Genomic DNA, 7,706 nt, shown 5'->3' on the forward strand with positions numbered 1-7,706 from the left:
AGTCAAACCCCTCTAATGGCTAAATTATCTTATCTAATTCAATCCATTAGTTAACTAAGCCCCATAATAAAAATCCAACCCATGCCACATGCATTAAAATAAGGTTAGGGTAAGTTTCACCATGATTAGCCTAAGGGTACTTAGCCAAAGAAAATTACTCCACCACATGTTCAAATATTATACTTATCTTACCTTACACAAACTCATTACTTCATAATAACCCTCACCTAGTGACTGGGATCTTACCATGCACTAATAAATAAGATGAAAGTGTAAATCATGTAGAGTCTAAATGATATGTAAGTGCACATGCTCATCAAGTAATAAATGATAGAGCAGAATGTCGATCCCACAAGGAAAAATAAACTATCTTATGTTCTCCTCAATACTATCTAATTGAGTTGCATAATTTATCCTACCAAATCCAATTGAAAATGATTTCCTAAATTTTAGCAACTACATATATTAAAGGAAAAGAATAAAAAAAATTTAAAGAATTCTGAACTTATGATGGTAATAAATGTAATATTCTCCTCTGTTGACTCTCCTAAGGATTATCATGAATGAGAGCAGATGCACTCTTAGATTTTTGTTGAGTTTGGAAGAGTTTAAAGGAAAATTTTCATCCTCCTTCAGTTATTATATCTCCATATATCCCAAAATATTAACTATCATATATCTAGGCATGATAGTTTTCTGTTGCAAGACTCCTAATTGTTCCATAATCCTTTCGTCGAAGTAATCAATCACATTATCTTTTAAATTAGAGCATGGCCATTGCACTAAGCTAATGAAGTACATGAGTAATTGAAAAAACATTCTACAAGTTCAAGAGTCTACTATCTTACATCATAAGTCTAAAACAATAAGTTTAACCAGCCGTGGAATGAGATTCACACAAAACATATTTCATTTAGTCAAAAATAATAAAATACAAGAGTAAGTTGTTCAAGTTATCACCCAAAATCACTTTTATAAGCACAAACAAATATTGAAGATCTTCTGGAATGATTTTCTTGAAGCTTAAGCTCTCGTTCCACTTTATTCATGCTTACACACTACTATGTTAAATAGTAAGCCCTTATAAATTTGAAAGGAAAATGTATTATACATAATGCACAAAACTAACACTAGCACTGACAAAGAAACATTGTAAAGGTATGCTTTGTGGTGCTGCTAATTAAATTAGCATTGTGGCACTGGTTGATGTTAGCCACTGTGGTTCTGGGTTGAATATATATGACACTTTAGTAGTAAACTGCTTCAACTTCCTTGCTATGACACTGCTAGCAATTTGACACTGTTTCACCACCATGGCACTAGGGCTCTCCAAAAGACGACGACGTGGCACTAAATTAATTGCATATTTTTTCAAACTAAGTAGAGTAATGATGCTCCAAATGATGATGTTTAGGTGTTGAGGATGCTATGATGCTTGAAGGTATGACATTGAAGCGCTAAATTAATTTACAGAATTCTCAAATATAGCTACCCCAATGCGGCGCCGGAGTATTGTTGGCACTACAGTGTATGGTCACTGTGGTGCTAGAGCAAAATTTATATTGTGATTTTTTTTTGAATTTTCTTGCACAACATCAACCAAGACTAACAAGTTCCCAAGAACATATGCAATAAAATATTAACACTATTTTAACTAAACACCTAGCATCCAAAAGGCATGTAGTAATTAGTTGAAGGAGATAACCTTATTTCTTAAGGTTAATATCATGATTAAGAGCTAATTGGTAGACTACTCATAGGAAACTCTTCTAATTAGCTTCATTAGTCTTCAAAAAGCTCCTGAGAGTGCTCCCTTGCTTCTCAATAGCTAACCACCATTAGTGCTTTATTTTACCTTAAAGATTGGCCTCCTTACCATCATAAGCCACTTCAAGGAAAATTAAGATAATGTTTTTCTCACTCACTCCCATTGAGGCAAGGGATCAAAATTAGTGGCCGAGAGTGGCCATGCAAGTGAGAACTCCTTCAATCCTCAGAAATCACAAGAGGGTGCAATCTATTGATGAACCAAGATTATGGCTAGTTGAACCAAAGGCACCCTTAGATAGCCCATAACATCAAGAAGCTTTACTTAGAAAATTTTTCTATTTTCATTTAATGGAATAAGAAAATTTTGAAATGAGCTCTATTATGCTAGTTTGACTCGATTACCCATTCCCTCTGGTTCTCAAGAAACGCCCAGGAGATAATGTGCTGACCAATAAATTAGTTTAAATCATATCAAAAAATTAGAGTTAATTCCATATAAAAAATTAGGGATAATTTTAGAATTTTGTTATGGCTTAATTCATTTACCAAATTTAATTAAATTTAGAATATATTATAGAGAAAATATTTTAAAAAGTATCTTATGCCTATTATCTATTTTTTAAATTATTTACCTAATATTTCAATTTAATTAAGTTTCAACTAATTTATTCAAATTTCAAAACTCCATTGGTAGCTTAAAGGCCTTATTCAAAACATATGATAATTTTCTCATGGAATGGAGAGTTATGCTTTGCAAGTTACAAATATTTAAATGGTGTATTTTACTATTCAAAATTCATATATGTTTATTGATTAACTAGAAAAATATAATTAAACTAGGAAAATTTAAGAACGTGTTTATACCCCCCTCAAATTATTTTAGATTTTTCTGCTATTTGATTTTTTAGTAATTAATAAAGCTAACTTTTAAAATTTTAAATGTACTAAATAATATCAAAAATATGTAAGAAAAATTAAGGATTTTTAATACATCAAATGAAATATTCTCTAATTATTTGGCAATGAAATCCACAATTTCCATGTATTTTGTATTTTGAAAAGAAAATTTGGTTCTTACGAAACTACTTATTTTTATATGAATGTACATGTAATGCATCTCATAGGTCTTTAGGACAATTTTATGCATACTTATTTTTGGGGATTTATTAGGGTTCAATTTCTATTTTGATTATTGAAATATACATTATTTTATTTTTTATTTGTAGGAATATATTCTAAATGGCTTGAACATGTTGACGTTCCTTAGACATCTTAGTTTTAGCATGATGGGTGGTTTGATTGCCTTAAAAGGAATGAAAAGGAGCATGGTGTAAAATAAATATTTTGGAGTTGTTTAGATGAGTGTAAATGGAGACATGACATACATTTTTATTGTTTAATTTGAAGTAAAGTGAATGCAATGTAAAGTGCAAAAAGATTGTGCTTGGAGTGGTCGACAGTGTTTGATAGCCGGAGCCCAAGGTTAGAGGGCAACAAATTTGGATTATCATTGTCAAGAGGTGAACCCAAATTAATTTTGGTTCCCAAGTCTAATGCTTAATAATTTTGTAGAAACACTCTCATACAAACCCTAGTGAGAGCATTTGACATATGGATAGTGGATGTTCAAAACATATGATATGAGATGCAAATCAATTTATATTGCAGGAGACCAGACTAGAGGCAAAGTGACACTTGGAGATAACAACACAATGAGAGTGGTAGGTACAGGTATGATTGGTAACACGAAGAATTTTCTTATTGAAAATATCTTATTGGTAGAAGTCTTAAAATATAACGTGCTAAATATTAGTCAGCTTTATGATAAGTATTTTAACATAAAGTTTTTTCCTACAAGCTGCATTATAAGGCAAAATAGAGTTGATGTGTTGAATAAAGATATAGAAACTCCATCATATTAGTAGTAAAAATTATATGTTATCTATATTTTATTTAAGTTAGAATTATTTTATATATCACAAATTTTTTTATGAACTAGTTGTGGACTTTCAGGTTATATGTTTTGGATCTAGTTTAAATATGTTTAAATCTTTTTTATTGTTTTTTTTTTTTGGTTGTAGAATCATCATCTTATTTCTAATTTATTCATATTTTTCTAAAATTTGTAAAGATCAAATTTTATTGGATTATTCATTGTTATTGAGTTTACTAATTGAATTTTTTTTGTGAAAATATTGGAAGACTTGTCTTCTTTAACTTGTGGCTATTTTATTAAATATTTTAATGAGCTATTCATATTTTTAGTGATTTATATCATACACTTCAATATCCTTTTGATTTTAAAAATATTATTGTTAGTTGGTTATATAAGTGGAAGCTTGGTCTGTTGTGTGTCCTATTCATACCTCTTGATATGCATAGTTTTGTGAAAACCTTTTGACAATTCATTTAATAAATTAAATATTTAGTCTTTTACATATTTGAAATAATTATTATATTATCTTACATCAATTCTAAAATATTTTTATTGTTGAAATCATTTCATAAATTATTTTTATTGTATACCATTTAAGATTTAGTGACTTGTTTGGGAACTTGGTTTTGCCTTGTGTTTGAATCACCTTTAATTTATATTATATATTGCTCTATCTATCATCTAAGGTTTCTTTAAATATATTATTCTATAATTTTAAAATTAAATAAATAGTATACATTTTTCAAGTACTCACATTGCTTCATTGCCCATATTACATAATCTTTGAAAATTATTTTAAAAGTAGATTTCTTGATTTTCTCTTTGCAAATACATTTTGAAACTTCATTTCATCATATTTGCATTTTCATTTAATCTAAAATTAGTGATCAAACTCATTTATTTTTTGTGAATAAAACTTTTTTTTTGTGCGGAGCTTGAGAGCTATTTCTTAACAACTATTTATTTATGAGATCTAAATTGATACACTTATTTATCTTTCTTTTATGACTTATAATATTGATGTAAGGTTTTTGACATCGTTTGAGGTAATTTCTTCTTGCTGTTAGGAAGATATGGTTATTGTATTTTGTTGTTATTTGAATCCTAGTTTGGGGTTGGACAAGACGTGATGTAGGTCGATTTTGGATTTGGGCCGAACCATGTAAATTTTTTTATTCTCTTTATTTTGATTTCCTTTTTTTAATATTGCACTCATATATAAATGTATTGACCACTAATTTACTTAGTATTTATTTAAACAAATCCACATTGCCAATATTAACTATCTGAAAAGATAGACTAATGATATGCTATCGACTTGAGAAGAGAGACGAATATATTTTCAAGCAAAGTCACCATAGAGAATGTACAAATCAACCCATATGATAAAATTCACATACATCTATCATTTTAATTATAAAATTAACCAAGGAATAAGATTTAGTCTACGTCCAAATATTTTTCCCCTACTTTAGCAAACTAAAGTAGGTTTTATTTTTATACCGAATTCTAGATTTCCTATAGAGGCAAGCCTCTATAATTACTTTTATCTCTGAAGAGAATCTTGATTAAATTGAGGTTTTAAATTTTTAAATATATAAAGATCTAATAAAAATTTTGAGTTTAGAAGCTTGATGATTCATTTATCATTTTAGAAGAATTTTAAAATTTAAAATTTATTTAGGATTTAGAGAAGAAACACTAAGGAGTGTACAATCTAGAGTTATATCTGTCTAAAGTGGACAACCAACTAATATCCTTGAAATCAATCAATACTTCATGCATGCAAGGTAGGATGGCTTTATTCTAAGTATTCAATGATATTTTATTTAGAAATTTAAATCAGGGGCTGCACAAAATATGCAAATTAATTTAGCTAGAAAAAAAATCATTTATTTGAAAGCATAAATGCAACTTGTGGTTTGGAAGAAAGTAAGGCGCCAAGCTCCACCACAACATGCTTGGGTTTCTACACTTATGAATGAAATATGTTTAAATGTGATTGTTTATTATCTTCTGACTCCAAATCTTCTATAGGATTCCAAAAGAGAACACCTTCCAAAGGAGAATGGATTATCTTCTGAAGAAATATTTTTGGTAGATAATGTATATATGATTTGTCTATGTTGCAAATATTAACCTAAGTCTTGTGATTTTTGTTGAAACTTATTAAAAATGAATTAGGTTGTTAAACCTAAGCTTATATCACAGCGGCTAACCAAGAGGGGGGGGGGGTGAATTGGTAATTTAAAATTTTTCGTCTTAAATTTTAAACCGATAAAAAACTTATTATAAATTTTTGAAAAGGATTTTTCAACCACAGTATCACACAAAAAAAATAAAGTAAAAAGCAACGGAAAAATAAAAAGACACAAGATTTATAGTGGTTCAATCAAGCACAACCTACATCCACTCCCTGAAGTCCCCCACTTCAGGTATTGCACTATTACAAATTAGTGTCTCTCCTTTTTCCCCCACAGTAAGGCAAAGAAGTATTCACAAAAACTCTCTTCCACTACCCGGTGTGGCAGAGAACCGTCGTCCTTTTACACCCTCCAAGTGTAGGCAGAGTACCTCCCGTTGTTCACACTCTCCAAGTGTAGGTAGAAAACCATTTCGCTATTCACACTCTCCAAGTGTAGGCAGAGAGCCTTCCCACTTTTCACACTCCTCGAGTGTCGGCAGAGAACCAAATCTCCTTAAAAGATCTTCTCATAAGAAATCTAGAAGGATGAGAGAAAAGAGTAAAGTAATTATAATTCACAATTGGAGATGTTTACCTTTGAGTACCAATTGAACCCTTCACGCTCTAGTAGTAAGAATCCTCCTTCAAACAATCTCTCACACTCTCTCCTTCAATCTTCCTTCAGTTTGCACGAAGACCAGTGGGAAAAAAGATTACAAGATAGTTTTATTTGGACCTTTTATACGAAAGACATGAAAAACTGTCCAAAATCTGCAAAAATTCAATTCTGTATTTACTCGATCATCCTGTAGGATCGTAATTCGTATGTACAAACAGTGTAAAAACTGTTGCGTACGAACCCAATGTGCATTGGTATGAAATGACTTTATACCCGATCATCATCCCGTACGAACTAAATTCGTCCGGTATGAACAGTGATTTCTAGTCTTCATTAGGAATTAACTGCAGGATAGTCTTCAAGGTTAAGGAATAGAGGATATCATCCTGGGACAAATATATAAGTTCATCTGGACGAACAATTCAAGCCACGAGTGCAGAGAACATCATCCTGGGATGAAGGGACATTTTGTTTGGATGAATAGTTCAAGTCACGATTATAGAGAACATCATCCTGGGAAAAATAGGACATTTCATATGGATGAATAATTCAAGTCAGGAGTCCAGAGAACATCGTCTTGGGATGAATGAGACATTTTGTCTGGACGAATAGTTCAAGTCACGAGTCCAGAGAACATGATCATAGGACAAACAGGACAATTCGTCTAGAAGAATAGTTCAAAGTGAGAATCCAGAAGTCATCATCAAGGGATGAATGGGTAAATTAGTCTAGAAGATCAAGACTTAGAAAAATTTTCTCACTTTCTGTCCATTCCATTGCTCTCCGAGGTGTAAAACTGACCTGATCGTCCCGTACGAACAAGGTTCATCCCGTACGATTAGTATAAGAAAATTTTGACTTTTAAAGATCTCCCTCAGTGTGTATGTGTGCTAGGTTGTTCAATTACAATTACACTCTCTCAGACTCAATAAAGTGAAAAATACAGACTTTAATTTTCAAACTATCTTATGCTGAATTTGATTTGAAGTCTTCATTAGTCTAGAGTACGATTATCCTGAAATGTTAGTCCACACATGAGCAAAAACAATTCTTCCAAAAAATGTTAGGAGAAAATAATAATTAGAACAATAATATTTAGAATCATCAAAACTATACAAGTTGCAAGAATGTAAAACATGCAAAAGCTAAGTAGCAACTCTCTTAACAATCTCCCCCTTTTTGATGATGGAAAAATA

The sequence above is a fragment of the Dendrobium catenatum genome, unplaced genomic scaffold, assembly GCF_001605985.2.
Source record: "Dendrobium catenatum unplaced genomic scaffold, ASM160598v2 fragScaff_scaffold_879, whole genome shotgun sequence".
In the NCBI taxonomy this organism is placed as follows: domain Eukaryota; kingdom Viridiplantae; phylum Streptophyta; class Magnoliopsida; order Asparagales; family Orchidaceae; genus Dendrobium; species Dendrobium catenatum.